The 10,851-nt window shown below is 41.6% G+C and overlaps 1 long non-coding RNA gene across 1 annotated transcript; it reads right to left on the bottom strand.

The window, feature by feature from the left end:
• Positions 1–3,923: 3,923 nt before the first annotated feature.
• LOC137145186 (uncharacterized) lies at positions 3,924–6,853 on the bottom strand. Its single transcript, XR_010917592.1, has 3 exons — positions 6,532–6,853; positions 5,825–5,980; positions 3,924–4,642 (listed from the first exon to the last, which is right to left on the bottom strand). It is a non-coding gene; the product is annotated as an uncharacterized lncRNA (long non-coding RNA).
• Between the last annotated feature and the right edge of the window lie 3,998 nt (positions 6,854–10,851).

Genomic DNA, 10,851 nt, shown 5'->3' with positions numbered 1-10,851 from the left:
CCACAGGTCCACTCACCAGATAGAGGTTGGAGAAACTCTGCTTATCGGTTCACCTACAGCCCTCATCCTGGGCTCTCTGACTCTCTCTCTGATTACTGCACTATCCTTAACCTGGCTTCTCCAGACTGAGCAGTTGTGGGCAGGGCTCTCCCAGCTGTCAGCAGTGTTATGTATTTTGTGTCTTGCCTTATTACCTAGTTAGCTGTAGCAACAGAATTTGGCTGGATGGAGTTATTAATCCATTGTGGGATATACACGTCCTTATTCTACCACTACGGATGTTAGAACAGCTACATTCAGGTCACGGTGGAATAGTGATCATGAAAGAAATTGCATGCAGTTACTTTCAGTGGCCTGGCCTGGACAGTGCCATTGAAGAGAAGGCAAGAGCTTGTACTTGATGTCAGTGTGAGGAACATGCCTCAACTGGCGCCCCTACACCCAAGGGACTAGCCTGAAATCTCATGGCAGTGTATTCACGTTGATTTTGCTGGCCCATTTGAAGGAAGTATGTTCCTGGTGGTTGTAGTCACCCACTCTAAATGGCCAGAAGTCTTTGTAATGCCATCCACTACTGCTGAAAGTACTATCCAGAGACTGCATGAAATCTTTAGTTGTTTTTGGTCTGCTAGAACAACATGTGAGCAACAATGGACTGCAGTTCATCTCTCAGGAGTTCAAAAATTTTATGAAAGTAGATGGGATGCATCATGTCACTTCAGCACTTCACTAATGGTTTAGCTGAAGGTTTGTGCAGACCATGAAACAAGCTTTAAGATCTGCAAAGGGACATTCGTCCATTCGCAAGCGTCTGTACACCTTCTTACTATCCTACAGAAACACACCTCATGCTTTGGCCAAAGTGTCCCTGGCCTTTCTAATGATGGGATGACAATTGCGCAGTTGCTTTGATCCGCTGTAACCCGCCAAAGCACGACTTGATTTTGCTGTTGACATTGCACAACTTGTTATCAGGCATGCACACAGAGCAAAAGACCAAACCTTTAGTCCTGGACAGCCTGTCCTCACTTGGAACTATGCTTCTGGAGCTAAATGGGTCCCTGCGACGGTCATCGCCCAAACAGGACCTGTTTCCGACACTGTCCAGACTGCAAATGATCTCACCTGGTGGTGGCATGTAGATCAGTTGTTGCCAGGTCATACGTGTCCCAAGGACACATCTCCAGTTGAATGCCTGACTCACCATTACAGGTGAGATATCAAGTCGAGAGTCACCCGTTCCTGACTCTCCTCCTCCATCCACCTCTGCAGCAGATACATCCTCAGAGGGGGCTGTATCTGCTCACCTGTCTTGAGCTAGAAGTCTTGAGCCCATTGTTAGACCCGCACCAATAACACCTTCCGGTGCAAGAACACCAGGAGTCTGCCATAATCCACCTGGAGAGAGAAGGCCTCCTGAATGGCTGGATCTCTAGCTAGGGCAAATCCATGCTAGGGGGCAGAATAATCCCAAGGGTTTAGCCGGGAATTGAGGCAGTCTACCCTCATTCCCTACTTTAGTGATTTGTTCTGTTAAATGGGCATTTTCATTAAAGGAGGAGAAATATGTTATGTATTTTGTGTTTTGCCTTATTGCCTAGGTTTCCATAGCAACAGAGAGACTATTAAGGGATAGCTCAGCCAGGCCTGGCTAGTTTCAGTGTTGTTCAATAAAGACTTTTCATGGGTTTGCATCTCTCTGTCTTCCATGCTGATTTCTCTCAGGTTAAATCCTTGGAAAGTATTTGTATTCAAAGTGGGAATGCTGCATTTCTTGAACCTGCTTGACCTTGTGGCTATATCTGAGCTTCAGCCTTCCTCTGTGTTGCAGGTAGTTCTTGAGTTGGCCATAGATCACAACCTTCATCAGATGATCTTAAGGCATGAGCTCCACGTGTCCCAGCCAGCAAAGCTTGTGAGTGTCCAGTATAATGTGCATAGACTGTAGGTCGGTTCTCTCAAGGATCTCGTTGTTAGTGATCTATTGGTCCCAAGTAACGCCAAGGATTTTTCTGAGACAGTGAAGGTGGAAGCTTTTCAATTTCTGCTCCTGCTTGGAGTATGTTTATGTATGTTTGATTATATATACATGGGATTGCACATCCAGCCTAGAATTTGTCCCACTGGCATAGTCTTGATTTATTAAAGCTCATTTCAGTCTTTTATTAAGTATAAACTTCAGTAATGTGAGTTCCCAGACAATGATGACTACGTTACTAATTCTCCCAAAATGTGTATAATTAATAAGCAGAGGAAAACGTAAGATCTGCAGAATTCCTCACTAGTGGTGTGAGGCTCTTAAATATGAAACAAACAAACAAAGTCGGACATAGTTTTGTTTTGGGGAAGATTCTAAACTATGAAAGCCACCTGGGATATATCTACACTGCAATTAAAACCGCAGCTGGCTTGTGCCAGCTGACTCAGGCTCACGGGGCTCAGGTTAAGGCCATTTAATTGCGGTGTCGAAGTTCGGGGTCTCAGAGCTTGGTCTGCAGCCCATGATCTAATATCCATACCGCAATTTTCCCATCGACCTAGCTGCGTCTACATCTTCGCACCCCGTAGCAATATAGTTATGCTGACCTAATTTCTAAGTGTGGACCCAGCTTGTTTACCTTTCCCAGACCAGAAGAAGAGCTCTGTGTAAGCTTGAAAGCTTGTCTCTCTCACCAACACAAGTTGGTCCAATAAAAGATATTACCGCACCCACCTTCTTTCTCTACACTGGAATTAGGCAGGTAGGATGCCAGCATGAAAAGATATTAGAATGACACCCCAAAGGTTTGCGTAATGTCCAGTGAAAGGCTTTTAATGTGTTTCTATTTTTAGGTCTGGCTTGAGAGGCCCTGCCTGGTCAGTAGAAAAACCAAACCTCTACACCACATTTAAACAATCCCTTAGCTCGAACCTGAGTCAGCCAGCCCCAGCCAGCTGCTGACTTTCAATTGCCATGTAGATATACCCCTGAAGACAAAGGTCTTATACCCTGTGCATAGAAATGTAATGAGAAAAATGAATTTGAATACATAATTACCTCTCTTGATACCAATATCCCTTAGTATTTATGTAAGTTCCCACCACTGCAATTTTGGAGTGGTATTTGTGGTGCTTTTTAGTATGATTTTCTGGCTTCTTGGGGAAGTGTAACTTTAACTCTGAATTTCCTGAGTTTCTACCCTTTTATTTAAAACTCTAACATTCTTAAAAGGTAATATGTACCTCAAATAGGTATGAGCCTAAAACTTTAACTTATATATATTTTTAGTAAGTCCTACTATCTGATGGAAAGGACTCTAGGGGTATGTGTACAGAGCCTGCTGAAGTGAGCCTTGCAGGCTGGGTCAACAACCCAACACCCTCCCTGTGTTGAGGTGGAAACTCTGTTTTGTTTTGTTTTTTTTAAACAAATCTAGTTCATGGGAGTCTATGCATTTGATGGGTTACTTGCTAGGGAGTTAGATCAAAAGGGGGTTGTAAAAAGAACCAAGCAGGAAAGGTAAATGGCCTAGATAAAGAGCATCCTGACAAATGTTCAGACACTATAGGCATGAATAGAAGATTCCTCAGACCCAATGCTGGTAAAAAGGCTGAGAAGAAAAAGTGCAAAGGACGTGGACCTAGAAAAGGCAGAGGGTATTGGTGAGCTACAGGAGGCTGCCCAGGGAATGTCAATGAAAACTGACGAGGCTGGCAAGGGGATACAGAGAGAGCCTGCTGTGAGGAGGACAATCTATTTCTCCCTGTCAATGATGTTGGGGGTTAGCTGGGATGAGGGGAATTCACAAAATCTGGCAAGGAAAGATTAAATTGTAAGACCTATGCAGATAGGCCTTTTTATTTTTATTTTATTTTGCTCTTTGTATCTTTGGGGGAAGAAATAATTGCTGCTATGTTTTTGAATATGCTGCTTTGTAGCCTCATTAACCAACATGCTGGTCATAGATACCTGAAGTTAAAGGGTTTATAGGTACCCAACTCAGTTGGGTCTGTTGCGTTAACACTTAGGGGCCGCACTTGAGAGGAACTAAAAGGGTGAAAATGTGCAGTACACCCTGTAGCCATGAAAGCCCCTTTCACCCTTCTTGGGAGTCTGAGAAGAGGGGCTCTGACTGGAACCTGTGTTTTGGGCTTTGTTGCTTGCATCATGCTAGTTGCCTTTCAGGGCTAGGAAGGTTTTTTTTTCCCTTCATTGCCACTTTTTGCCAGTCTCTTAGAGACCCAGGGACCTGGTGGGTAGATTTAGGTTGTGAAATTCATTTTGATGCAACTTGGCAGGTGCTTCCTGTTCAGTAGGGGGTCTGGTTCCCAGATCAACTGGAATTGGAAGTGGATTAGGAGAAGGCATCTCCTAAAGAAGGTGGGGAATGAAGTTAGGGCTCCTAATCTTTGATGAAATCCTAGAACAACCCCTTCTTCCCCACTCCCTTCATAGGAGGAGAGGGCTATCAGGTCCCAGAAATGGCAGTAGGGCTGTGGGAGAGCTGATGGCAGATGGATGGATTACAGAAGGAATGATGTCCTGCAGAGGATGTTATTGCTGGATAGTTTGTGTTACTGAATAAAGGTATGGCTTAATTTAAACCACATTACTGGTGTCTTGCTTTTCCTCCTGTGGTGTCCAGCACGATAAGAATCAGGCCTGTGAATACAAATAAGAGTCCCCAGTCTAATAGCTGCTTAAGCCTATCGCTCTCTTTCCTGCACTTAGCTCCTGATACTTTTACAAATCACTTTGCTGTACCTGTACACCCTGCATATTATAAAGTTTCAATCAAACCAATCTGTGTTAACAAATTTAATTGATTGAGTTCGCTGGACAGGCATATGCAGTTGTTTGGGGTTTTTTTTAGAAATTGACAAAATACTCAGTTCACTTGTCCTGTTTTCTGTAACTTTACTCCCAGAATTTCCATCATTTGGATACAACAAACTGTCATGCAACCTCCTTCTCAAATACAGATTTAGAATAGATGTAGGGATTTTCAATTTTACAGGCCAAACTAGAAAGAAAGGACTCAGAATAACATATGTTCCATCTTCCACATATCAGTTTAATTTACTGTGCTGGGCTCAATAGCATCTTTTCATTTTTGGGATTAGTCATGTTGGCCAAGATGTGCAATGGTTTCATAGCTTCTATGAATGTTTGTTACTATTATGTCATTAATTAGATGAAGCTAGATTTCTGTTGAGATTTGTCTAAATTAGGAAAAGGTGTATTTTTAAAAAATGTACTAAATCCATTTTCACTAGGGTTTTAAAACGTACTAGAATAAACGCCCTGCAGTTCACTTTGATCAGCTAGCCCCCATTAACATACAACTTGTCCTGGGAACATGAGGGTCTAAAATGTGTTCTGTTAAAACATACAGGCTAACAAATTTGGAGGCAGAGGGGAATGAGAACTTTTATCCTATTCTAGGCATAACAGGAAGGCTTGACTTCACAAGACATTCTTACCTTATGTGAAGATAATAGCTCTGTTTATGAAAAGTGAGCCCTGGTACTGTGATTTGATTTTTTTTTTAATTTAATATTTTTTTAAGGCAAGAACTCTCTTTACTCTGAGTTGAAGTCTAACTTTTCACGCAGATCCTATGTATCAGTAATGTCGCTTGAAGTTGAGTTTGAGTACCAAACTAAAAAAAGGGATTGTGAACTGTTCTGAATGCAGTTTTGTTTTTTGTGGCTCAACTTGCACCAAATTGGTTCTTCTCTATTCAGCTCAAATTGAGTCATGTTATGAAATGCCCTTAAGCTTCACTGGAGGCAGCCTGGCATGGCACTGTTTCCCCTCCTTCATCCCAGGCCCTTTGCCTACCCTTCTCTCTGTTTTCCTTCCTTTATAGCTGGGCTTGTTTTCCTTATTGGTTCCAGCTGTGGGTGCTGTCTCCATGATTGGCAGTTCTGGGTCAGTCTGTGGTCAGTCTAGTTGCCTGTAAGTGGGGAAGGCTTTCCTCTCTCTTCTGTCTTTGTCCTGTAAGGGAGATGTTATAAGCATGAGTCAATAGAACAGGAACAGTTGAAGAATAAAGAATTGTCTTTGTTATTCATGGCTGAGTTAGTGCATGATTAGTGTGTCTGATTTCAGTTCCAATTTTTTGTTAGCTTTGTATTTTTTAAATTATTTTTGAGCTGGGATTGTTGTAGAAATATTTGAGGTAATGTCTGACTGATCCATGACGTCAAATTTCTCAAAATACCTATGGGCCTGCTGACTGAATTGGGTATCTTTTTTGGATCTATCAACCTTTTTAAAGGCTTAAATTAAGTAGAATGAGGAGGTGTTTTGTTTGCACAAAGATGACTTAATCAAACCCCCATTAGGTGATGCCAGTGTGCCAGTGACCTCAGCAGTGAAATACTTCATTGCACTTTTTTTTTTTTTTTTTTTTTTTTTTTTGGGGGGAACACAGCCCTTGAGGAGTTCCTAAGGGAAGGAACAAACTGAACTGTCATTTTAAAAAAAAAAAAAAAAAAAAAAAAAGTGTTTGCTTGGATGCTCATAGTGCTATCATGGCAACTGACCTTCAAAGTCTCTGGCTATCTGATGCCACCACAGCTGACAAATGTTTGTGCTTTCTTCATTCTCCCATTTGGTCACTGGAGATAGCAGTCCAGTAACATGCAGCATCTAGGATTTAATCTTCACAAACAAGTCATTTCTACTTGGCCAGCAAGTCTATTGACACAAAACATCTGAGGTGGTCTTTTCAACCATGCATTGGCTTCCTGAAGCTGAATGAACCCAGAAGAGTTGTGACAGCTTTCCTGCTTAGTTATCAACTTCTTGGTTCTGTTTTCCCAATGTCACTAGTGGAATAGTGTTATCTGAGACTGTTGCTTATAAAAATTTCTCAACCACCCAACACAGCTTCAGGTTCAATAACTTTGCTGTCTTAAAAAAAATCATACATGCATATTAGCTAGTGAGTTAAGAACTGCATGTTTAATCCTGAGAAGTCATGCTATTGTCACCTAACTTCTTGTATGAATCTTAAATGTAACAAGTTGTAATAGGGTTATATAAAACCTTCATGTGAAGGGAGGGAAAATTTAGCTATTACCTAGCCACCCATAATTTGAATGGGCTTTCTTAAACTGGCACCTGAGATTGCAATCCGAACATTAGCTTCAACCTGGGAATGATTTCCTGTAGTGATACTTAGCTAGAACTTCAATATTAATTGGCACTGAGATTCAAAATACCCTGTTACTTCTGAGGCTGATAGCTAAACAGGGTGCTTTCCCAAATTACATTGAATTTATAAAGAAATCTTGGTTTATTTGATGGTATAATCAATTTCATAACTAGGTTTGATTTAATAGTAACTCAACTTTATTCTAATTTGATTTGTTTATGTATTTGCTTAATTATTTAATTGGAAATTATGTGGTTCAGATGTTTCTTCCCCAGATGTTGGGGTTCTGGATCTGAGTTGTCCTAGGGTAGATAATGGTGTCATCTTTGACCTACCTAGTGATAGTCCAGTATACTAACTCTGTAGTCCTCCAATAACTGATACCCAAACAAGGACACCGTTAGATACGTAAATTCAGTTTCCCTCAAAAGCTATCAAGTCTTTCAATAAGCAATGTGGATTCCAAAAATTTGAGGGCTGGGACTTGATGCCAGCTGGTGAACTTAAAAGCTGACCAGTTTCCCATAAGGAGTCTATACTCCTCACACTTGAGATAATTGCCAATAAAATCCCCCTTACATCTCAATGTGATCCTATTGTTTTAATCTGCTGAGACTTGATGAGAGAGATTGTAGTTTCCTGCCTACTGCAACTCTAGAAGGGTTTGTGCACCCTGCCATTCCAATTTGCACTTGTTGGGTAAGATGGGCGATGATACAGTCACAATCATATCATTTAAATAGAAAACTCCCTTGTTGAGAAAGCATGGCTCATTACAAAGAGCGATCTGTTCCATGCCATATTGTACTCCTTGCTATTATAAGGTTCAGTCTGTCATTTTACATTTAGCTTGATGTTAGAACACAAGGAAGACCAGAATCTTTGATACAGACACAGCTGCTCTTTTCTCTCCCTTCTCTTTTCTGTCCAAGAAGATGAAAGGTGTTTAATAATAGCAGATTTTTAGTTTCATATCTAGTGCTGCTACCTATCTGCTGCCCTGACTCAGAGCCAAGCTGTCCTTTATGGAAGCAACAGTTACTTGCAAAGATGGAGAGATCACCCCAGCAAGTACAAGGTTAGCTGGTTAAAGGGAAAACCTTAGCAAGAAGACTTAAATTATAGAAAGCTGGTACAATGCTTTATTTTCACTGTTCCAGAATAATTAATGAAAGCCACCCTTTTGTGCAATACCTTTTCACAGGCTCTTCTAGCTATGCAACTAGAATGCAATAAAATCTAGGACTACAGAGATCTTTTTCAGGTGAAAAAGGGAAACTCAAGCTAAATTCCTGTTTTCAAGACTGAATGGAGTGGTCTTCTGAGAGGCTTATTTTACATGCTGATTGACCTTTGTGTTGTGCTTGACATAGATCAATTAGGGCAGACTTTAGGTTGTGCATTGAGTATGATTGAGGCAGTGAATGTGTGTAATGTAGCTGGTCGTATGTTGGCTGGACACCTGGGCTAAGAAGTGTGTAGAGGGTGGGTACAGGGAGTTTGCAATAAAGCAGCTTTCTCACCTCCTCCGAAAGAGGAAGCCGAAGACACACACTACCATGAGAAAGGAGTGGTAGGAGGGAGAGGTGATCAGGTTTCCACTGAAAATATCTAAAGGTAAGTGAGAGGTCCCAGGGCTTGCTGAAGGAAAGGTGTGATTAGGGACTGAAGAAGGGTCCTTATTGGTGTGTCAAGAAGCTGTGGGGGTTAAGGCCATCTTTGTGCAGTTCCTCCTAGAACATCAAATTTCCAAGCAAAGCAAAAATGGTGACTTGGTTCTAACCATTTTGAAACAAACTTCAGCATTCAGTTAAATCCCTTATAAAGTGAAACCACTGCATTCACACAGCCCAAGTATCAACAGCAGGATAGTCATTGTAGGGGCAAACTCTTCACAAACAGAGCTCCTGGCAAAGTGAAGGGAAAGCATATGGAACTGGTTGTACCTCTCAGATCCTCAGTCATCCGACTCTGTTATATGTTAGAGGCAGGGAGGCTCCACTAGCAGAAAATGTAACATAGCAGACCAATGCTCCACCACAACCCTTTTGTTGCCTGCTCTGCCCTTGCCTCAGCCCCAGATTGCCCTCTCCCTGTCCTTACCCTATGGATGCAGTGGGAGGAGGCAGGGGGAAGAGCTGGTTCTTTTGGCCTTCCACCAGCAGAGTTCTCCTGTGCAGAGAGAAGGGAATGTTTGCTATTAGCATTTACTAATGACATTCTGAAGATATAAATTAAAATTGGCATATTAGTCACTGTCATGTGTCCCTTGGTAGTTAAATGATTTCAGTTGTAATATTCCGTTTGACCCCAACACAGGATTTCTTGGCATGGGTGTCAAGAAGCTGCTGTGGAAACCTAGCTATATTCCCTTGGATGCTTTTTGTGCAAGAAATGAGTCTGCTGTGCTTTTCTGTGGTCACCCCTAGTGACAGTCTCAAAGCAATTGCCAGCTGTCCTGTCCCAAAGACATAGTAGTGGAATTTCAAGTGATCAAATAGTCAAAAAACAAGGCAAGAGGTCACAGTAGGTCTAGTTTAGCAAACTGTCATAAAAGAAAGCCACACACATTGTTCCCCTGATAGGAGGAAAAAGTGAATTCAGAAAAATCAGGGAGCCCTTTTAAAGAAGACTGGATTTGTTTGTAGATTGGCTGTGCTAAAAATGATTTACAGAATGCTTGCATGTGTAGTTTCTAGGTGGAGATTGTTTGTTTGTTTTTGTTCTTTAAATGTGGTTTGATTACCATGAGGTTGTCACAAGTGAAAGCTCACCATGAAAGCTGGCTCTGTCGATGTTTGGGTTTCAATATCTCATTCCTTTAATAATCTGTAATGCGTTGGATAAACTGTGTAATCCAGCTGGAAAGCAGGCTGACTTTTAACCATTGGACTGCTCATCGTAACCAAAATGCCAAGAACTGATTTTTGCACTACGGTTCAAACTCTTCCTTCACCAGCTGCTAAGCATTCCAATGTAAAGTCATATACTCCCTTGACTGGTGTGTGAAAGTCCTGGTGCTTTTCCCTATGTGCCTTTTGGAAGTGGGACAGTGGTGCATGTGATATGTCTACTTCTATGCTTATTTGGCTTAGTTGGGCTTCTCTAGTTGTTTTATTGGCAGGGGTGGTAGCACTGCCTACTATTAAGGTGGACCATCACTTCCCATTGGATGCTATTTTGAGTTCGTTATAACTTTGAAAACCACTAACTGTACAGGCTGAAATTTTCCATGTCAGGTGTCCGCCTAAGCCTGAATGTTTTTGGAAAATTTCAGCCAAAACAGATCTATTTCTGATTTTGAGACGAGGAAATAACTTTTTTTCCCTCACATTAAATGCTGGTGACTTTTTCATTGAAAATCTGTATGACCCCTAGGCTTTGGAACAGGCACTTGAAATTTAGCCGGGAAGTAGTTTGTGTCAGGCCTGGGTTTTTCTCTGTTCCTCTGAAAATCTGTCCAAATTTGGCCAAGTTATAAGCCTTTTGAAAAAATCAGTTCACAAAATGTTAGGTAAAGACTTCAATTTTAACAGCTGAATTTCCCAAATATTCCATCCACAGTGTACATGCTTTGTCCTGAGGCTAAGCATGACTTTTTCAATTACAGTTATGACCTATTGCAGGCTGGGCATGTGACCTGACATGACTCTCTCCCTCTCCCTCTCTCGTGCTTTGAATGACATCTCCTTCCCCTCTCTTCCCT

The sequence above is a fragment of the Emydura macquarii genome, unplaced genomic scaffold, assembly GCF_026122565.2.
Source record: "Emydura macquarii macquarii isolate MOO-44397 ecotype Brisbane River unplaced genomic scaffold, CSIRO-AGI_Emac_v2 contig_3517, whole genome shotgun sequence".
NCBI lineage: Eukaryota > Metazoa > Chordata > Testudines > Chelidae > Emydura > Emydura macquarii.
Note: the sequence above shows the minus strand (reverse complement) of the source record. Positions and strands in the feature narration are given on the sequence as shown.